This window comes from Amblyomma mixtum, chromosome 3, assembly GCF_055824585.1.
Source record: "Amblyomma mixtum isolate Tamu chromosome 3, ASM5582458v1, whole genome shotgun sequence".
NCBI classification, from domain to species: Eukaryota; Metazoa; Arthropoda; class Arachnida; order Ixodida; family Ixodidae; genus Amblyomma; species Amblyomma mixtum.
This window is the reverse complement of record NC_143014.1, coordinates 110940313-110963266: the sequence shown is the minus strand read 5'-3', so window position 1 is coordinate 110963266 and position 22954 is coordinate 110940313. Positions and strand designations below refer to the sequence as shown.

The 22954-nt window shown below is 47.5% G+C and overlaps 1 pseudogene across 1 annotated transcript in view; it reads left to right on the top strand.

The window, feature by feature from the left end:
- The window catches only part of LOC149351409 (synaptotagmin-15-like), a 254495-nt pseudogene that overhangs the window by 197485 nt on the left and 34056 nt on the right, over positions 1-22954 (top strand). The window contains exons 5-7 of the transcript XR_016290586.1: positions 10108-10199; positions 12173-12349; positions 14771-14900. The product of XR_016290586.1 is annotated as a synaptotagmin-15-like (transcript). The remainder of the gene's footprint in view (positions 1-10107; positions 10200-12172; positions 12350-14770; positions 14901-22954) is intronic.

The window sequence follows — 22954 nt, the reverse complement described above, 5'->3', positions numbered from 1 at the left end:
CTCCTGAGCGCTGGTAAAGTACTTTCTGCGCTAATTGAGTGTATCAAATACTAGGCTAAACTTTCACATCAAATCATATAAGGAATACTCATCGGGACATTTCACGCGTACTTTGGAAACAAAATACTAAACTTACCTACTAGGCTGCATTGCTATTTCGACGAGAACAAAAATTACGAGCAGCCCAAGTCCTCTAGATGGCAGCTTATTTTTATGCGGAACCACACCGCTGCGACGTCAGGCTCTGAACTTGGATGGAGTAAAGGTAATTCAGAATAGCAAACTGCATCCTTCCTCATAGGTCCTGCCCTTGAATTTCTATTGTTTCTAATTTACATTAACAATCTCCTCTCTCTTGTGAACTCTCGTATTTACCTATCTGCTGATGATTGCTTTATTCTTAGAGAAATAACCAATGCTAACGACATACCTTTACTTCAGATAGACTTTACCACATTAGGGAACTGGTACAAGGAATGGTTAATGCAAAACTCATGCGTATGCCTAGAAAAACAGCCATCCCATCACCGTACTACATCGATAACATTTCGTTGCAATCACTTTCAGCATATAAATACCTCAGCGTTTGCACTACTTGTAAGCTTAACTGATCTCTTCATGCCGAGCGCATAGTGAAATGCGCTACCTCCGTCGCAACTTTTCTCCTATTCCTTCTAACTTGAGACTACTGTCATATAAAACATTAACACGATCCAAAATTGAGTACGCAATACCGGTGTGGAACCCTATCATGAGAACGTAATTACCCATCTCGAGATGGTCCAAAATAACTCTGTGCGTTTTATTCTTGCTAACTACAGCCGCGCAGCGAGTATAATAACCATGAAACCTAATCTATGCCTTCCATTGCCGATATCGCGTAGCAACGTGTTCCGTATTGCCCTTTTCCTCAAGTTATACTGTTATCCCGCTTTCCGTGATCTCCTCATCTCCCAGCCAACTTACTAATCACATCGCATTGATCATCATCACAAACATTAAGAAGGAACACATTAAGAAGGAACACGGCGCTGAAGGAATGGAGCAGAGGAGAACAGACACACACGAGCGCTGACTAGCAACTGAATGCATTTATCGCCCGAACGCATATATACATGTGAAAAAGGCTTGCGCAGAAGCAGGAAAAAAAAATCCCCAGAAGTAAGGGCACTAGGTCTCGTCATTCGGGAATTAAGGGAGACTGCAGATTTGCTGACACATACCCCTTGCGCGTACGATAGCATAGGCTGCGAAGATTTCCCACATGATTTCATTCATAATTTCATGGACACATGAGCCTAACGCCATAGCCACTGAGTCAATCAGCCACTGAGCCACTGAGACAAGTAGTTGCAACGAAAGGCCCGGCGACGTGCATGAGAGCTAAGCCTCTGCTGCAGCATACGGAATGCGCGCGGCGGGTTTTAAATGCCTACCGAGCATAGGACAGCTTTTCCCGGATGCATGTGTTTGATCGCCTCCGTCGTGATTCCGTACTAATGTACAAATACTTCGCAAATCAGTTAAGGGCGCTGCGCCGAAGCCATCACGCCTTAATACCTTTCTGAGGAGTGCATGCAAGAGATGATGAGGAGCTTCCAACATTGTCGGACGAATGCCATTTTTTCCGGGTCTCCCAGAAAGTGCCACGGTGAGTAGACTCACTGCTGGTCCCTGTGACGTCGTAGCCGAAGAGGAGAGGGAAGGGGTAAACAACAGGATGACATGTTGGTTAGGAGACGTTAATACCGCTTTTGTGAATCCCTAACTCGCATGACAAGCGTACGACAGATTTCGCTTTCAACGTAAATATCACCATGTACATTCGTTGAGTTTCATGGATATCGAGACTATGGTTAATTTTATGCTTATTTTGCCAGTATGCGTGCTATTCTAGAGCTGTCCTTGTCACAGTCATTGGCTTAGCTCCTAGTATTTCGGCAATGTTGGGAGCAAAAAGAAAGTTTAATGCCGAAAAGCCGCAGGATATAATCTGGGTAAGGTAAGGAGCACCGCAGAAACAAGGCGAAACATTAGCTGCTACTGCTGCCTTTGCTTTTTTTTCTTGAAGATCCTTGTTTAACTTCAAATTACTGCAAAAAAAAACAATCTTATAATCCCGACCCGCTTTCTGCGTTCGCCGAGCGAATAAAAGATAAAGAAACGCACATTTTTCTTTGTTCATTTGAAGCGCCCCTGAAGAGCATAAATAAAAGCGCTAAGAGGGCAAACACAAAACCGGCATCGTAAAAAAACTGAGCCATAAATTTAATTAGTGAGTAATCTCGGTGCGTTACGCGATAGCAAACGGGGCTGTTTGTTTTCAGCCTCCAACAAGGCCGAGCAATTTTTCGGCGAACCTCTTGCCTGTGCGCAGCATCAAGCGATGAAATACCTGAAAGCCGCGTTTGCAGAGCGCACGACCCGTGCTCACTGTGGGTTTCTGTTTTCTTCGGCCAACTGTGGATAAATTTTTGGTCAATTTGTCTTCTCAAAAATGATGTCGGTTTTCTCTTGATGCCCGCTACTCAATACAGCAAGTACTTCGCCGTGGCAAATTGATGTTGGAGCTCTTGCCTTCTGGACGGGGCACAAAAGCGATCATTCACATGACCACGGCCAAATCGAAAAAAAAAAAAAAGATGTCTACGGTTGCAAATAAATGAAAGAAAGTCGGAGGAGGTTTACTTTTTTACTTCCCTGCTTGTGTCAGCCTAAAGCGCAGCCTTGATGCAGAAAATAAAAATGGGTTAGAAGGCGTTCAGCCAGCTTTTCGTACAGAAAAGAATTTTTTTTTCCCCCAGCAGCTTTTCTTGCTTCGAGGAAGCATTAATAGGATAGTACTGCGTAAGTTCCGCCAGGCAGAAGCTGAGCGCCGGGTTTTCCTTTTTTGCCTTCTTCTTATTTGTTTTCCGCATCATAGAAACAAAGCAACCAGAAAACTCCCGTAAACTTATTCCAAGCGCAGGCTTGCTTCCGCGGCTACCGAGCGAGGTGCAGTGGTCTGTGAAGCGCCGCCTCTCCAAAGAGCTTCCCAGGTGGCAAAGGTCACACTTGAGTAGCCCCTGTTTCCCGATTACGCTCTCTCTATTAATTCTCCGACGGCGACCAGGTTAGCTGAACGGCACCTTGGGCAATATGCGACGCTGCTCGGATGAATACGCACGCAGTTGGTCGTAAGAGAGCGCCGATTCAAACTCTTGCTCAGAAATAATTTACTAAAAGGAGAGAAAAGAAAACGCTTCTCCATTCATCAAAAGTTTCGAGCATTCTTGCAGCGTATTGCTAGGAAATAGTTTTTATATGCTGTACGATGAGACGGCGCGCGTCAGGGAGTGAAAAGACGTCGGGTGATTGATTGAAGAAAACCTTCGCATGAACGCCTAACGGAGACACAGCTCAGTTCCGATCGAGTGCCACTGATATGTTCCCGGGGGTTTGTGTTTTCTTCGTTAACGTCTATTTTTTTTTTAAATTCACTATCGCTTCGAAGTTCCTTTGTCGCCCACGTCCTGTTGACTGCACCATCGCCTAGCAAGGAAAGCATTATAAGCGCTGATGCCATTGCCTTTCCGCTTGAACCTCTATGAATTTATCATCATCAAGTGCGTCGAGAAACAAGAAAGTTCGAAAACAAAGATCGCACTCACTTAGGATGCGTTTAGTGCGAGTCTGAGTATTTGGGATACGATAGAAACAATTTTGTTCCCCACCCCCAGTCCGGCGCTCTAGCCATGTTTCTACCGCTCCTCTCTCGGCACGCCTTGGACGTGCTGGGTTAGGCGCAGCTGCAAGATGTGCCGCAGTTTTTTTTTTTTTTTTTGTATGGAGCGATCCAGCTCTTCCAAGAGGTAGGGAGCAAGTTTCGACGAAGGTTGAGTAAGGTGTTAGATATTAGTAGTTTTAAGTGGGTGGGTTGGTTGGTTTATGGGGTTTAACGTCCCAAAGCGACTAAGGCTATGAGAGACGCAGTAGTGGAGGGCTCCGGAAATTTCGACCACCTGGGGTTCTTTAACGTGCACTGACATTGCACAGTACACGGGCCTCTAGAATTTCTCCTCCAAAGAAATTCAACCGCCGCGGCCGCTGCATCACTGTGTGTGCCTCTGATGGGTAGCCCCCCCCCCCCCCCCCCCCCCCCCCCCTTTCTTCTTTTGGAGGTAATCCGTGCAGCCCATGGATATAGAGTGCGTAATGGGTAGGGGGGGGGGGGGGGGGGGGGCGTCATTTGTGCTTAATTTTGCGCATGGCTCTTGCTCCAGATTTTCAGAAAGCAGCGAATGACGTAAATGATTTCCATAATGTTTCCTTGCTGCATGCGGTGCATCTGTATTATTCACACGAGTGCACGCACTCCCAAGCAAGGCCAAGAGTTGTTAGCTGGCCACGGATTTGTGCGTAACTAATATGCTGACTTATTAATCTGTCCTGCGAGGTTTACATGCAGTAAGCAACCGGAAAAATCAAAAGAAGGAACGCGCGCGATAACAGTCAGCCAAACGCTCGGCCACCATTCAGAACGCACTCAAGTGATGTCCGTAATATTTTAATGTTCCTTTAGTATTTTAGTCCAACATGTCTTCAGAGGTGCTTGTTGTAACACTAAAAGCCCATCGATACAACGCTTGTACTGAACCTAATACTATTTCTATTTATGAAAATAAAAAAAAGCGCAATCCAGTGCTCAATATAGAATGCAGACAGTGAGAGTGAATGAGTACAGAAATAAGTATTAGCATGTTCTTAAAGATTATATAAGTCCATAAGTAACCAAAGAGTAGTTATAACAGAAAAACTTAAGAAAACAGGGGCTTTAGCAAATCATTAAAAATTTAGAACCAGACGCGCAGGGTACCCGCTCACATGCATATGGTCGACGTATACAATACCACAAGCTGTCTCTGAAAAGTGAAAAGTACGCAAAATTTTTGGCCGATTTCATCTATACTCTGCACTGCGTTTTCTACGACTATATGCGTCTCATAATAGCAGCCATTATGTTGTTCCAGAGGCTGACGCAAGGAGCCCGGTGTGTCTCCATCCTCCGCGCCCATAACACATACGAAATGTGCATGTGGCACGAAGCACCACACGGCAATCTCGCGACTGTCAACTGGTTGCCGATGCTCAAGAAATGCATTCGACACGCCTGTAAGCGCTTCAGCGCTGGTAACTTGACATTGTTGGCTTGCTAGTTTTATCATTCGCATAACTTGGATGTAACGATCCCGAGGTCTGTTTACTTTGCTGAGTCTAAAAAAGCAAGGCGGCAGCTCATAACCGCAGAGTCCCAGAGACACAGAGAGAGGGCGTTCTGTCGATTTCTTCGCGTACGCAGCTGCCACCAGGCGCCACTCAAGGCCGTTCCTGTACCCAGAATTCTGCCAGGCAATCGCTGGCGGGAGGCTTCTCGTTGAACTTCTCGGGCAGAGTCGCTTCCCCAGGGACAGACCAGACTGCGGCGGCGTGGGATCGTCGCCACCGCAACCTTTCTTCGGTCCTCCTCCCACCATCGGCTTGCGTCAGATTGATCGCTCGCCGCGTCCCTCTTATCGACAAGGAAAATACGCGCGCCACCGTGCGCTTCGGCGAAAGGGCGGTCCCGACAGGCGGCGGGGCCACTGCCACCACTTCCCGCGCCCACGCGCTGCACTCGCGGGATGCAGCGTGTCGCCGGCCATCGTCGTGGCCTGCAGCCCGTATGCCTGCAGCTGCCAGTCTCGCCCGAGGCGCCAACCGCAGCCTGTGTGGCAGCGGTGGAATTAACGGAGAGGGTACAGGGCTGCCTGACCTCTTTTCGATGAAGCCGGGCCGCATGCTTCGGGTGGAGCGAAAAATAGAAAGCGAGCATCTGTGATGCGCGTTGCAGTATTCAAGCGCGGGGGGCTCACTGCAACGTCCGATGCGGCCATCGTCCGTTCGGGATACCGGTGGCGGCCGTGAAATATGGAGCACAGACCACTGCTGATACTTGCGAGCTCACTGCTTTCATTTGACGCCTGCTCGTTCCTCGCTTGTAGCTCGCTGAAAATGACCAGTCATATTCGATAACTATTCGATAATTTCTTACTCCGCTCATACGCTGTGAGGCTTGGCAGTTATTTCACTGCTTCTAAAGAGAGGGCGAGTGGTGTGTAACAAAAAAAAAAGCATTTTTGGCTTTGAAGGAAGCGCTCTTCCGTAAAATGATGAGAAGGGAAGCGTTAAAAATGAGACCGTGCCGATATAAAAATACGTACAAAGACTTGAAACAGCTGGAAGATAAGAATACGTTAGCTTATAAATGACGAGGTACTCAAGATGCAAATTCTGTTTTGAACTTGGGCAGGAGGGCATAAAGCCTGCCTTTTCTCTGCTTAACAGAAAGCAGCTTTATCTTTTTGATGACGAATACTGTACCGGATCTCCCTATTCAAGCGCGGTTGCACAATGCTGCTACAACGTGAGCAAGAAAGAGAATGAAGCTATTTTAACGGACAATATTTGCTCTACATGTAATGTGAGCGCGCGTATTATTTCTGGAGGAGCAGTTCATAGTGTTCGAACTCTATGTTTGCACCTAATGAAGAAGATATTATGAAATACCGTGGGGCTAACGTAATAAGCTAGAGGCTGAATAATTTATGAAAGCGCGCGGACTATATGGGTCTTTCGTGCACTCTTATGCCGCATAATCACATAATTAGTCGTTGTTATTACTTGTGCAGCGTCTAGGTCGAGGAGTTCGGTGGCCGTATAGATTAGAGTGAGGCCCAGAAAGACTCGTCAGCATATCACGCATCGAAGCGTCGTCACGAGGAAGGTGAAAACACAGCGGCCTATTTTTGTCCCACCGGCTTTGTAGAAAGCAATGTCATCGACACAAACCTCGCTTATGCATGCAATACGCCCAAGATTTAACGCGACGAGTTTGCGTGTAATAGTGTGGAGTATTTGTTTAGTGCAATCGTCACCTTAAAGGTGCCCTGCGACGTAGATAAAGCATGGGGTCTTTATTCTTTGTATGCAGAGTAAGGAACATTGTGAGTCCTGAACGCGCAATGAGATCACCGAAATCATAATATTTGATATTTTATTCTTCGCTAGAAATGCTTGTTTCAAGCCGATGGTGTCGCAACGCGGCGGCCATTTGCGGCAGCGGAAATGAAGGTGGCATCCATATAGGGCGCTGCCTTTCTCATTGGTTGGGCGTCCAGTTTGCATATTGTTCCTTTATACTTGCGAAAAGGATCCAAAATATTATGTCTCTGAGTACTGAAAGCTTTTCGCATGCCACAAAAACTGGAAAGAAGCAGGGAACGCGATCGAAAACTAACAAGAATACAGCTAGGGGCGACACTTTCCATTCCGCTTCAACCTTCGTGGCGGCCAGCGCTGTTCAAAAAACGTTTGCTCAAACCAGAAAGCGCGCGCGTCGAGACCGGCTGCGACCATACCAAGACGGCAGTGAAAAAAAAAAGCCAGTCGACACATCTTGCCCAAAATTGTGAAGAGAAAGGCCGGACAGGAGACGGGAGTCGAGTTTAGGGGGGGGGGGGGGGGGGGGGGGGGGGGGGGGGGGCTACTGCCGACAGCCTTCCAGTCCGACTAAAAAAACTTCGAGGAGCTTCCTTTGTTGTTAGTCACCCATGCGCTGACTACGGCGTCGCGTATACGGGGGAAAGTCGCCGTCAAAATGCGCGGCTGTCTACAGCCCCGACAAAGCAACAATTGCATGCACGCTTCCGCCGCGTGTGCGCTGGGCGCGGTTCTGATTGGTAGCGCCCAATCTCGGTACTGGGTGAGTGAAATGGGCGAGTGAAATGCGTTTCCGTCTGAGCTTTTCACTTCGAATTTTCAGAGTGGAATAACTTTCGTTTGCATGCTCCGATTTCAATAGTTATTTTTGCTCTGGTCTCTGGAAAGCATGACGAATCTATTTATTGATATTAACTGGCACCGAGGAAATCATCGCAGTGCCCCTTTCAGCGCGATAGAAGTTCACGTGTCCGCCGCTGCGTCACGCGTCGAGGACAAAAAAACAAACGGACATCCTGTCTGTTTCCTTTACTTGACGTCGTCATCTAGTCTGCCCAATAACACTGCGGCAGCGCCGCGCTAGCCCGCTGTGATACTAAGTTGTACTAATAAGTTATACCAGGTCATGTTTATTCGATATCCTAAGTAGCAGCAGTCATTCCTCCGACAAGCGATGCTTCCTCCGTGAGAGTAGGACGAAGACGTTAGGGTGGAAATGCGCGTACTGTAGACTGCAATAAATGACTTCCCGGGGACTGGATTTCATACATCCCTGCTTTTACGTGATATCACGACGCCGTACCAGTAGCTTCTTAATGCCATGTAGAAGTCAAGTTTCAGTAGTGCAAAGGCTTCCTCTCTCAAACTAATTCTGGTTTCCTAAAAATGTACCATCTACATACGCTCACGTTCGAAACTACCTTCTTGCGCGACCTCAATCCCATTAGCCGTGCGCATAAAAAAAAAAACTGATGCAGCTTGCGTCGGCTCGTTTGTATGAGCGGTAAGAACCGAAAACTCCTGATAATCAGGCGGGCTCTTGAGACTTCTCTGCGAACATTTTTCCCGAATAGCCATTTATCATCAGTGAAGAATATTGAAAGAGGGTGTTTCTCAGTAAAAAGCCTAAGAGAGGGAAGGTCAGAAAACATTATGAGACTTGCATGCAAATTTTTCATCGATGCCCCCGGGACATTTGTGCGGAAACCAAAAGTAGCGCTTGCAAGCACCGCAACGTTTCATGCTGCAGATATTAAAAGTCTGGATGGAAATGCTTGCAAGCTCGCTTCTAAGAATTTCTGAGGAATTTGCATCGGACAAATAACTATCGGCTCAATAGTTTTCTTTGTTGCCACATAAAAGTTTTCTATCCAGGCCATTGATTCGGCGTCTTTTATAAATGGACTGCTTTCGTGCCTACACGGTCCATACATTTGTTTTTGATAAGAGTGATGTTCAGGATATACGACGGAAAACACGAATAGTTCAATCAAATATGCTGTTTTCAAACCTGCAAAGTGCGACCTGGGAAAGTACGTTTGTAGCAACCTGAAGCGAAACAGCCTCAAATATGAGCGTCAAAATATCAGTGCGCATATACTTACTGCACTACACTTCTATATTATTCTACTATTCAATATTTCTGTACTTATTGAACAATAGATGATTGATCACCAAACAAGGAAGAAATCAACACAGGTAATTTGTGTACTACGTAAAATGAAAGCACGTGATGCATGGCTATGTTGGGTGCCTATGCCGTATAGAGGTTTACGTGCGGCAGAGAGAGGATCTCTGCTTATTTATGCACCGCTGAGCGGAGTGAAAAGAAAAAAAAGCAAGATTTCAGTTCATACCCTTCTCTGTAAGTACTAACTGCGGCTGTTGTGCAAGAAATAACTGTATGGAATACAAATAACCTAACCCCAGAAACACCCCACATTAGAAAACTACCAACAAGTGGAAGGGTCCTAGTGTGTTTTCCGGTGATGCCACTCGCCTAGAAAGGTGCCTCAGCACGAAAACAACATATGGGTGCTAAAATAAATAGGCGCGCGCAGTAGTAGTTGCTGCAGGCAAACCTCTGAGCGCTATGGTATAGGGAATGCGCATGGCAGGAAGCGATTCCAAGAATTCTGCAACATCATAATAACGCCTTCGTCTACCTTTTCTTTTTATTGCATGCATAACTCTTTCCATCGCCCACTGGTTGTTGTCGTGGCAACAACTTCCGGTGGATGTCTTCAGCCTAGTGGTCTCATGCGCACTGTACAAAACCCGCGCCCCACATCTCGAAATGAAGCGCTTTGTGAAAGCGTCCCGCTAACAGAAAGCTGCAATAAAGTTTACGTGTGGAGCGCCAGCTCGAGCGGAATCCTAAACTCGCAGTTATTGTCGCTCCTGCTGCGCGTCGGATGCATTCGACGTTGTCTGCTAAGCAGCAGGCTGTTGCCGCAGCCAACCTGAGCACAAAAGATTCTCAGGATGCTCGGAATGCTTGAACGTACGCCGGAATGAGTCGCTACACTCCACTGGTGTCTGGTTTGCGGCATGGGGGTTTTCTTGCTGCTTTGCTGTCGCAGGATCCAGCTACTGCCCCGACGAGCGAAGGTATCAACAGACGAAATGCAAGAAGAAGACTTGCAATCCTATCTTCGAAGAGACCTACATTTTCCAGGTGAGCTGGCGCCTGAGCAAATTTAAATTTTACTTCGCGCGTCGCATTCCGGCAGCGCATGGAGCGTTAAATTCACACAGAAGACGGCACCGACAACCTTGACATAGATTCAGTGCTGTGAACAATAGAAACAATTAAGGAAGCCGCGGAAAACGCGCTACCTCCTACTAGCCGCAGACGGATTTTTTGTGACGCCGCGCTGTCTTGGTATGATGCTGCACTTGCGTATTGAGGCCTATTTTGACTTCTTTGTTTGTCTTCGTCATAGTGGAATAAAAAACGAAGCTGTCTATAACGACATGCGCAATGCTGATGGTGAGCCGAATGGAGAGATCCTAGCCAGTGGAACATAATAATACCGCACACAAACTAAAGGATTTAGACTTTCTGTCCCTGAAAAAGAAAATGTTACCTTAGAACTGCCAGCATTTCCTTGTTTCTTCCGTTCGGTGTCACTCGCATTGTTTCGCTCTCTTTGTTTAATACACGCGTGCGGACGTGGGGCCTACTTTAAAGTAAGAAGCTGTAATGCTAAGATCTTGAGCTTCCCCTCCCTTTTGCATGCAGCGAAAAGGCTGAGAAGCCTCATTGGCCCGTGTATATGCTTTCGTGTACAGCCGCCATCTTAAGTCCATGGAACGACACAAAGGCAAAAAAAGAAAGAGTGGTTAATTGAGGCAGTGGCTTATTTAGAGAATCCGACACTAGCGATGATGTCTCTCGTAGAGTTGTGATCGCTGATAACCTCAGAGTCCTTCTCTTGTTGTTGTTGTCCTCAAGATAATAGTGCGTACCCACTGCGGGGGATTGACCAAGACACTACACTCCTACCTCCTCCTTTTCTTTCTCTCTTCTAGTTCTTTATCTACCTCTTCTTGTCTCCCTTGGCTTGGCTTGCGTTTTCTTCGCTTCTTTCTTCTTTCTCCTTCTTTTTCTTCTTATTATTTCCCTTCTTTCTGTTCCTCTCGTTCTTCTATTTCTCATCTCGACATAGCTTCTGACTTTTTCTTCTTCTTCTTCTTCTTCTTCTTTCTCTCCTTCTCTTCTATCCTCTTGCTTTGGCCTCTCTCTTCTTTGCTTCTTCTTTCTTCTTTTTCTTCTACTTTTTTCTGCTCTTCTCGTCTATCTTGGCTTGTCCAAGCTCTTGGTTTGGCTTCCTTTGGCTTGCGGATTTCTACAGCTACAGATACTACTGACTTCAGTCACATTACCACTCGGGTTGGGGTCCGTATAACAGCTCTTGACGTAAAGAAAAAATGAATTTCTTTTAACCTACGGCACATTTCTGGGTACCTAACAATGCACTGTGTAATTTTTGTTGTCAGAATGAAGTTGCATGTATTTATTCTAGCCTGCGTTGCAAAGATGGCGTTGTATTAAGGCGAAGATTGGGTCACTGACCAAGTTAAAAACAAACGAAAATGACGTTACGGGTCCCATACGGGACCCCGTACGGGAGCCGCGCAGCCGTTATGGCCAGATCAGCTGCACGACGTAGCGTACTATGAGAATAGAACACAATGAAATTATTATTATTCGCATTATATGTACGTTCATTGCGATATATATGCACCTTCTATGGAGCGAATATTAGGCGGAAAATATATATAATGTTAGGCGGCAAAATAGGCAGCAAATATTAGTACGTTTCTATGCCTTGTACTCTGCCTTAGGTGTTGAACTATTGGTAACCTTGACCTTAGGTTAAGAACAGAAAACTTGGTGAGTCATGCTAATACAGAGCAGAAGAGACAGCGGACTGTCGTGTAGTCGCTTTATTCGTTGTCTTTTCTGAGCGGTGCGTTAGCCCTTCAGTCGTTTAACTGATTTATTTCTTTTAGCTCAGCCAAGTTCGTTTTCCGCTTTCATATCTCTGTCAAGCCGCTAAACGGTGAGAGACTCGCGTCAGATGTGTGTCTTCCAACGCATTCTCTGCCTCATTAAAAGCCCATCTATCGGTCGGCGGCGCGCACGCAGATCCGGCGAAAGCCCTCTCGGAGCGAATACTCAAGCTGACGGTGTTGGATAACGACCGCGGCAAGCGACACAACGTCATCGGACACGTGCTGTTTCCATTGCGAGATCTGGATCCGCTCTCCGGGGGAGCGCATCGTGGCCTGGAGAGACCTGGAGGACGACTGTGGGATCTGGTAGGTGGCTGGACGCCGAGCAGTGAAGACTGCAGTCGGCGCAGACTGTATGGCGCCGAATGCGCGGTTAACATTCATCTCCTGGCCAGAATTAGTAATTGGTGCATTGGGGCCATTCTTTGAGGTCTTGGTTCAGCACAAAGGCCGGCTGCTAAACACTCAAGAACGCTTGCTGTGGCGACATGAACTAAACTTAATAATAGGATTTCATTCATTTCAAATAATTTTTGTTTTTGCCAGTTATCACTGCAACTGTGGCGAAGTTCCCACTCGGCTCGTGCGAAGTGCATGCGCTCGACAGGACTCTGAGAGAATGGTGATGGTTCGCTTTTGGCGAGTGACGTCACCTAAAATGTACGGCAATCTTTAAATTTTTTTTTTTGTTATTGCTCTATGCAATTTCTTGAGCGCTAATGGCAACTGTAAGGCCATTGTATAAGGCTACTCGAAAATGAACATGCTCAATTCCGTCTTCTCTCGTTGCTTGGAACCTCCGCTTAGTTGCTCCAAAATGTCTGCACTAAACCTGACACACCTTACTGTGAGGCGACTGCCTCCATAGTAAAGATTTCTTCCTGAAAATTAGGAGGGACTCCGAATGCTAGTTGAGAGTGCGACAATACTCTGGGGCCAATTCACGAGGCTATTCTGACATGCGACCAGCTTTGCGAATATGGCTTTCTGTATTGGTCGATGGTAAGTACAGCCACTGTTGCGCTAGCCGTTAATTATATCAGCCTGTTCACGCTGCAGCTCTGCACAAATTTTTATCGCTTTTCCTTGAACATGATACCAGAGGGTAACGCTATGACAGAGCGCCTGGGTGATAAGGAAAAATTAATCTTTAATTTCCTGCAGAAAGCGTCATGGTTATGGTGTAGGGCCTTCAAAACAGCTGTAAACGACGACAATAAAAAAGGAAAGAAAATGTTTAGGAGGTGTGAAGGGACTACCGGGTGAAAACAAAAGGGCTAAACGAAGTTCAAATTATTGCACAATTATTTCTGCCTTTGATGTGACGTATCTTACCTGTAACTACAGCGTTGTTGGACTTATATTTCTCTTTTTCATTAGTAATGCGTTTTTAAATTAGTGCATGCAGTATAATTGGTCTAGCAGGCAAATCACGAAACTTCTATAAAAGCAACAACATCCGGAGCTGCAGCAATACGAGCACGGTTTTCATGGGCCTCGCGACGCAACAAAAGCAAGGACTGTCAATTTATCTGCTTGTATTGACGTGTTTTGCCTATATTATTTTTTTTTCTTTTAACTATCTCGCTGATCATCTTAGCTTCTGTATTTTTCTCGGAGCAAAATGCCTGAGCTATGTGCATCTGTGTTTAGGCATCGCTTTTATCCCGTGGCTTTGAATTTCTGCTTCTTACTGATGTTCTAGGCCATATAAACTTTTCCGGGCGATATATGTAATCACCAGACAAAGGTCTTTCATTGGACGCTTTCAAGGGAAAATGGCAGAGGGAATAAAGGGCGTCTCTGAAAGCCATACGCGATTCCAAAGACCCACAAGTATCAAATTAAGACTCGCGATCTTTACCTTGAGTCTCTACACGTTCATCTCGAACCCGAGACAATAGTTCGCATGAATACGCTGCACTTCATCCTCAGTGGTGCTATGACAGCAAAAATCAACTCATTATTAGGCTATCACATCCGACTAGCGTCTCAGTTGACTGCAAGAGCCTGTTTCCGTAAGTAGTGCACTCGTTCGGCGTGTGCGTTATTACCTGGGCTCACTGACAATAGCAAGGTGTTTTCCCATCTTCCTGGTCAGCCCTGAGAATTCGAGCTACTAACAATAGTAAAATTACAGGAGGACGGCTGAACGTCTCTGCATTATCTACCGAAGAGAGGTTTTTATCCTGCGGACATGAGGACGTCGTACCTACAAACGGATAACATTGCTAAAGCGAGCAACAAAAATTCACCGCCATTTCGCTTTGTTTCCGGAATGCTGGCTCAGTTTTCGCATTACTGGAGTCATGAAAACGTTGCTCTCACTGGAGAGCCTCGGCGAACAACGTCAGTTTCGGAAAGAGCAAATAACTAACAGTCGCGATAATGGCGTTTCGTTGTCCGCGACCAGACCAACGAAAAAAAAAAAACGGAGAAAGAACCGTTCACAACTGACAACCGCATCGATTACAAAATGCGCGCGCGAGCTTATAGTGCTGACGTCAACATGGTCCTGTTTGCGTAAATCGCAGGGATCGCCGGCAAAGGTTCGTCAGAACAAAGACTCTTCGCGCGATACCTCAGGGTACCAGCGGCATCCCTGGACGCCATTTTGTCTCTCCCAATATTGTGTCTCCTAGCGAGCCTGGGCAATTTCGCCCTTTCTTTTTTTGCTCGCTGCCGGTGAGCCCTTCCACGGCGGAGTAACAGTGTGCTGTCTGCGGTGCAGGCGCCTCCGGACCAGGGAGAGCTGCTGCTGGGACTGTGCTACAAGGCCGGCCTCGAGAGGCTCACCGTCACCGTGCTCGAGGCCCGCGGCTTGGTCGCGCCACCGGAGATGGGCAACCAGGCGTCGTTCGGTTCGTGCCTTTTTCGCCTCCGAGCAGCTACGTGCCGCCGTCCTTACTTACTGCCGCCATTCGTCTTTCATCGGCGCAAACAGCAATGTGGTTACGCGCCGCCGACTCCCGTCCGGTGACGTCCCTCCTTTCCAGCCAATGGGAAGCTCCGGTCTGGTGATGTCACTTCCTTCCAGCCAATGGGCGAATTTTATGACTGACGGCGCATTTCGGCCTCATGGAGCTACCGCATTAAACGACGAAGAGGTCGTCCTTAAGCGAGGTGCGCGATTCCCAAAGGCAACACCCGACATGCGGCATAAACGGCGCGGTGCTGGGCCACCGAAATTCCCCCCTCGTCCTTCGAGGCCGGTGCTTAAACGGCGCAGTGCATTATTGATCCTAGCGGTTCCTCCGCTTTCGAGGGCCAGCGCCAAGAGGCAGCACGAGAAACGCCGCCGCCGCCTGCAGCTCCGTTCTCGGCCAGGGTCGCTGATGCCGCGCACGACGGGGACCAATTTGCGTGCCACCACTCATAATTCCGCCAACAAAGCCCTTTTTTGTGTGTGTGTGTGTGTGTGTGCGTGTGTGCGTGTGTGCGTGTGTGCGTGCGTGCGTGCGTGTGTGTGTGTGTGTGTGCGTGCGTGTTCTTAACAATAAAGGTAATCAAATAATGACGTTCAAATCACACACAGACACGCACTTTCGCGTCTAATACAGAGCAGCACGAGTTTAAATGCAGAGTTGGTATCAAAAACAGTTAAATAATTTAACCTGTGAGCCTAACATTTGTGTCAGATATCTTGCTTACTTACCGATCTAAATCCAATGTGAACCCCCTTGTGCGAGTAAGGACCATGTTACGCAAATTTATGGAGTGTTCATTAGTTGTTCTACTAAATTCTTCTATTTTACAACGCATGTATTAGACTTCTGTAAGGCTCGCAATTTATCCAGTTGTCTTGCTGAAGAAAAGTGCGAAGTAAATTCCTGATGTTTGCATTATCGTGCTTCTTTTCTATTCTCTTCTGTTCGTTGCTTTGTAAAGCAAAAACCAGACGCGCGAGCAGAAAGGGCACAAAACAAGATAGAGTCACCGAAAGGAAGCATAATAATACAAACTCTTTTAATGCATATTGCAGCGCCTTACCACCACCCTCTCCCGTCATCCTTTTTTCGAAATCAGGACCACTAAATTTCAAGACAGTAGTAGACCAATGTCGACTACCTTGCGATCTTTGACCTGCACTGTCATCTCACAGCATACGGGCGTCTTTTGCCTCTCGCCTCCATCGAAACGCGGCCGCTGCAGCCGAGTTTTGATTCCTCATCCATGGCCGCTGCAATCGCATTTGGTGGAGACAAAACCGTTCGTGTGCTGAGCTTTTCGGTGTGCTGGAAAGGTTCTGGTTCAAGAAAAATGTTCTCAGACCGTCAGAAATAATACTGGCTTCTCTAATGTAGAGTGCCTCGACAAGCAACTTGGGTGCGTAAAAATTTATCGATTATAATTCACTGCAGCTATATACAACACAGGAACGAAGCGGCAAATGCACCTCGAAGATGGCCCTCCGACCGATGGCGTCGACCAACTGTCGTGACGCCGTAGTTAAATCGTGTGGTTAATTTACTACCGCACTAGCGTTACAGGGTATTAACCCCGGATTAACTGCGCCGTCATGAAAATCGGTCGATGCGATTGGCTGGAGGGCTTCCTTTAGGGGACATCTGCCACTTCTCTCTGTACTTGTATTCAACTGTAGAGACGTTCAGAAAATAACGATACTCTTAGTTCCGTTCTCGCGAGGGTGTTTGATTCTCTTGCAGCCTTGTGCTGATTTGGAACTGGTATGGACAGATGCGGCTGACTGTCAAAATGGCTGAAAGGCGCAAAAGGCGGAACGATATCGTCCCTTCTTTCTTGGCAGGTACAGCTGCCGAGAATGAAGCATTGTACTTCAAGCGCACGGCCTTAGGTCTTTTTTGTGTTGTACAACTGTTGTCTATGAGGGATTTTACTGAAAGGGGTCTTTCTAACAAAAGTTGCAAGGGTACTCGTCCTATTCGAACGTTTTTGAGCGTCTGCCGTAACATGCCGGCGCCACCAGCGCAGAGAATTCGCCGAAGGCCACGCATTTCACTCGCCGACGTCTGCTTTAAACGCGTTTTAGTCTTGTTCTTAATTTTGTTTTACTCGCAGCTTTGTTTCGCTACACTGAATGAAATATTCTGTCACATGGTGGCTGCTTTAATTTGACACTGTTCTCTTTTTATTTCTTTTTTTTTTGTGAAAAATGCCCAGGAATTCTGATTATCTCAACGCGACCCCTACCTGGTGCCGCCAAACAGTGGCTCGTGTATGGTTTGGTTTGGTTTATGGAATTTAACGTCCCAAAGCGACTCAGGCTATGAGAGACGCCGTAGTGAAAAGCTCCGGAAGTTTCGACCACCTGGGGTTCTTTAACGTGCACTGACATCGCACAGCACACGGGCATCTAGAATTTCTCCTCCAAAGAAATTCAACCGCCGTGGTCGGGATTCAACCCGCGTCTTTCGGGTGAGCAGCCGAGCACCATAACCACTGAGCCACCGCGGCGATAGGGTGGATCGTGTGTAACTGTACACTAGCTCATTTTTATGACAAATTAAACAAGCACTTTTAAATTGATTTTTATTTAAAAACCGGGGCCCTATTACGAAGGCCCCAGAAAGCTTTGTGTAACATACGAGTTATTTTTGTTCGTTTGTTATGCTGTGTTCCCTGGCGCATGAGCAACTAAGGTTTTCGTGCGCCAAACACATGAAAAAAGAAACAGACAAGCGCTTGTGGTTTCTGTTCCATTTCCGTGTCCGTATTTGTGTGCGGTGTGTTCGTTGGCTCGTCACAGTAAAGACTTACTCTGTTGGCAGGCGCTAAGCATGGTAGACTAGGCCCACCTTCCGCATCATATTCCGATTGCTGAAGTCGTACTGAAACAAAACCTAAAAGTCGCTTGCATGGTCCATTCACTTTTCCCGCCGATAGTATCTTCATAAAGCCAAATGAGACCTCTAGTTTGTTGCTCACATACGAAGAGCCCATAACTACCGCACACTCAATTTACCTGGCGAGTATGCGCAATCATATTAATAACCTCGTCTATGCGGCCGAATTAAGAGAAAAAGCTCATGCGGCAAAGAGCATATGAGCGCAAGAGACGCGTGCATGAGCGAGCTTGAGGGCTCGCTTCAGTCCAGCTAGGCGCAAGAAAAATCGAAATTTTGTTTCGAGCAATGAGCGGCGCTCCAGTCTCGGTATTCTGCAACACCTGAAGCAGTTTGCTGAGTGTGCACAAAGTTATCCACTTCGATCATGAAGGTACTTTCTCGAGGAGGTCATTAGAGTAAATGTGGAATAAGAGACAGCAATCTCATTACAGCGAGCAGCAAAAGAAAACGAGTACTTGCTTCTTAACGTGCAAGATAAAAAACAGCTACAAAAAACCTCCACAAATGTGCCTCGGGCTGCATGATAAAGAGTAATTTACACAATCAGGAAGTGCTTCGCACTTTACCTTAAATACAACGCAAAAATAAAAGAAAATCCAGGAAAACTAAATAGCTCCTTGCGGCATAATGACTGGAGCCGAGAGAAAACAATTTCGGCATGAAGCAGGTGCCGAGAGGGAGCACTGTAAGTAGGGAGACACGACTGGCGTGCTACAGCCCTGGCGCTCTTGAGACGTATGATCAGAAATGTTAAAGCTAACAAAATCTATACACTGGAAGCTCTCCTGATATGCCGGGAAGCAGATGAACAAAGTACATGAAGCGCACACAGAATCCTGAACGGAACCGAGCAAAGACGACCGTTCATAAGAGTGCTCTTCCGCAGAAAGCACGTAGCGTAGTGCTTAGAGCGTCGAGAGAGGTGGCGAAATTAATGAATTCCGACAGTCTGAATTTCTTCTTTCCCGTGTTTTGTTTTTCATTTCCGTCTTTAAAGAAATTTGAAACTTGTAGGCGCACTTGTTCCATTCTCTGCTTTTTGTCTGCCTCTGCCTGAGCATTAGACTTGCAAAGACAAACAACTTTCTTTGCACGCTTCTTTTCGGTTCAGCCCACTGCGTCCTGCTTCCAAAGGCTTGTTCTTACTTATCGTTTTTGTCCACGCCCTGTGCGGGGCGTCCAACAGGAACTTCTTTTGGTTAGCCGGCCTCCATTTCAGTCCTCTCTCAATCTGCACAGCAGTGTTCTTCGCTGTGTGGCAGCAACATGTACTGTTACGACTCATCTTGAGACCTGAGATGAAACGGAGGGAGATTCAACGTAGCGGCAATTTTGACGGGTCGTTTGACTTCAACTTGACCCCACGATGACCTCACGAAAAAGGGTGGCTTTCTGGGAAGTGGCCGACGAGGCTCTTCCCACACTCGGCTCGGCGAAAACGACCTCCCTTCGAGAAGCAACCGACCACAGGAGAAGAAAGGGTGTCCCTCGTCTTGAGAAAAAAACCCGGAACGAATCAGAGGAAGCCTGCGCACCTGCGGCTGTGACGTCAACACGACACAATGCTATAGGAATGCGGAATGCGGACTGCGGACTTAGGAATGCGGACTCGCCAGTTCCCACGTGCGGGCTCTAAGCAGGTGTCTTAATTGGCAGTGACGTGTGGTGGCGATCTTTTGTGCCACGATGAGTTACCGCCTAGTGAGGAGGCTCAACAGGTCTTCGACAATGGTGCTGGTGCCGATCTTTTGTGTCGCGATGGAATGTCGCCTGGTGCAGGGGCGGAGTCTTGGGCTATATAACCTGCGACCAAAGTGGGCACGAACGCTCTGGACCTACGGTAATAGGTTCATCCAGTGGCTCTGAGCCTTGGGTATCAGGCTCATCCAGACGCTCGACGCTATGAACTCTTAAATTTTGATTCCTTGTTCTTCTTTTTGTAAATAAGTGTCTCAGTTTCTTGCCATTAAATCTGCTTGTTTTTGTAATCTCTAACCATCTGAAGTTCAGACAGTTCCTTCATCCCGGACGAGCCCCCTTGGTGCAACAACAACTGACCACGCTACCTCGAGCCGCAACAACTGGTGGCAGCGGTGGGATCTGCTACCTTGCGTCCCAACAACTGGTTGCCAGCGGTGGGATCCGAAGCCGTGCGATCCGAAGAGACTGGTGAGATACGAAGACCCAACAACTGTGGATCAGCGATGGGAATCTGAAGCCACAAGCGACAACAACGGTCGGCCAGCGAGAGTGCAGCTGTCTTGGTCATGATCACGTGTGTGGGTGAGTGCTTGGCTTTTCCTTTGATGTGGACCAGGTTCTAAGAGAGGGTTAAAATTTAGAACTGGTAGACACCTGTGCTTAAATCTTACAGGTTTGGTATTTTTGCATAGTTGTTTTGGAAATAGCTCAGACTCAGAACTATCATGGACCTACAGAAGCTGCAGGAGTCGGACCTGTTGCTGTTGTGTGAGGAATTGGGGATTGAGACAAGGGGTTTGGCACGAAAACCCATGATAATTCAGGCCATTACTGATTTGGGGGCAGATGATGAGGAGCTCATTGAAGAGTGGAGTCTCATCGAACAAAAAAAGGAAGAGCAGCTCAGACGGCAAAAAGAGCAGGAAAAAGAGCAGCTCAGACAGCAGAAAGAGCGAGAAGAGGAGCAGCTCAGACAGCAGGAGGAGCGAGAGAGAGAGGAAAAATGGCGTCAGCGCGAACGTGAGAGGGAAGCAAAATTACTGAAGAAAAGGGCTGAGCTCAGTAAATTAGAAGAAGAGTTGAGCAAGAGGTTGGGAAGTTGTCCCCAGCAAGTGGTACCTCTTCTCAGCAAGGAGACAGGGTTCAAGATGTCTAAGCACATGCAGCCATATGTGGTATCAAGGGATATCGGTCTGTATCTTGTAAATTTTGAACGAACCTGCGAGAACCTCGCCTACAGTCAAGAAACTTGGTCTCAAAGGTTACTGACGGTTCTGCCCTGCGAGGCAGCGGAGGTTGTCGCGCGGCTCAGTAGGGAGGACGCGGACAACTACGAGAAGGTCAAGGCTTGCCTTCTACGAAAGTATAGACTTAGCGCCGAGGCGTTCAGGCAAAGATTTTGGGGAGCTAAGAAATCGAGGGACGAGAGCTATCCCGATTTCTTATACAATTTGAAAGTGAACTTGGTTGAGTGGCTAAAGAGTACGGAGTCATATAGTGACCGGGACGCTGTAGTTGAGAGAATTTTGTTGGAGCAGTTTTACAACTGCCTCCCTGAAGAGGAGAGAAATTGGCTAAGGGACCGGGACAACGTAGCGTCGGCGACGAAAGCTGCCGAACTCGTTGAGGAGTACGCTTCGCGCCGGCAGTTTAGCAACACAACTAGAGTTGATAGGCCCCGTAATTCCGGAAGGAGTGCGAATTATCGTCCCGAGAGGCACTTTGCGAGCTCTACAGTCGAGAAGAAAGAAAGGAAGGTTCCTTACGAGAAACCTCAAAAACAGGACGACAGTGAGAAGGGTGCAAAAGTGGCCAATGCACGGAAGGAAAAAGCCGCGTTTGAGGCTAGGAGGCCGCTCACTTGTTACAGATGCAATGAGCCGGGTCACATAGCAATGAACTGCCGAAAAGAAAAGGTGGCGTTCTCGTATGTCAGTGACTGCGATGAAAACATGAAGCTGCTGAAACCTTACATGCATGACCTGGTAGTGAACGGGAAGCCATGCAAGGAAGATGAGATGGGAGAAACGCTTACTGTTAGCCCTGAGACAGATGGCGCGTTGGCAGATAAGGCAGAGGTCCCGCGCCAGAAAGAATGCAGTGAGGTTCGGTGTGAAAGAAATGACAGAGCCAGAGAGGGGACACCGCTGGTGCAGCTGGCGAGCACTAGCAGTCAAGAAGTTGAGGCGCCGGTACTAAGCGGCACAAAGAGTGAACGGGAATTGCCTGACGGCAACAGTGAAGCGCCCGGCAGGAGCGCAACGCTCGCCGGAAAGTGCCGTACAGACGAGATTGTTTCTGTTGCCCGGAATGAGGAGGATGCTGCTCCGATAGTAAAACAACAGGAAAATGAGCTTTGCAGCTCAGACGAAACCACCGGAGTAGACGATTCGTCAGTTAATCCGCCGCCTAGCACTCAGAGTAAAGCACGAGTAGCGTCGCTACCCAAGAAACATCGCGAACGCGACAAGCAATTGAGAAAGGCTAGGGCAAAGATTAATGCTGATGCGAGGGCCGGCAAATTAACACGGGACAGCACAGCGAGAACTGTTGAGGGAAAGGGAAAACCCACAGTGTCATTTTCCCGAAGCCGGATGGGCACGATGAAAGCCCAGGTGACTGCCCTTGCGGGCCGAAAGAGCCACAGACGGCGTAGTCATTGGACACGAGACGCATGCTTTGCGTTACGAAGAATAGGGCTCGACAGCCACACAAAGGGTCGCCGCAGAGAGCGCGTGAGTAGGAGGGAGTCGCGGCAGGCAGGGACAAAGAAATGTAGGAGGCACCCTTTCCGCAGTAGGTCGAGCGGAGGCGGAACCAATCAACTTCACAGTTTTCTTGAAGCACCTGCTTGTAGACCGGCCATCCGACCACGACCGCGCAGGGCGCGGCTAAAGAATGCCCAAGTCGGGGAATAAGTGTTTGCCTTTTTTTTTTTTGTGCATTGACTCACTGAAAAAAAAAAAAAAAAACGAGACAGGGGTGAAGGCAAACGTGTTTCCAGTTTTTAGTGGTAATGCTGAGTGGTCTTTGTAAAGTTTCTGATTTTCACTCAGGTATGCAGCTTTTGGAGCTCTTTACATTTTTTTGAAGTACATGCAGGAAGGGAAGCGGACTTCTTAGCTGTTCTTTTTAAGCAGTCCGGAATGCTCTTTATGAACCAAAATTGCTACTATAAGTTTTTTCGTGCGTTTTTGAAAGTGAAGGGTACAGTAGCAGGTTCGGTTTTTCTCAGCTTGCGTAGGTCCTGGGAGTTTTCAGTGTGAGCTATTCACAATGGCTATACTGACCGGATTATAGCACCCTCTTTTGGAACTGGTTTGCTCGGAGGGAAGTTGAGTGCTTGCTTGCGCATGTGGTTGAAGTTTCAGAGACGCCTCAAAGAA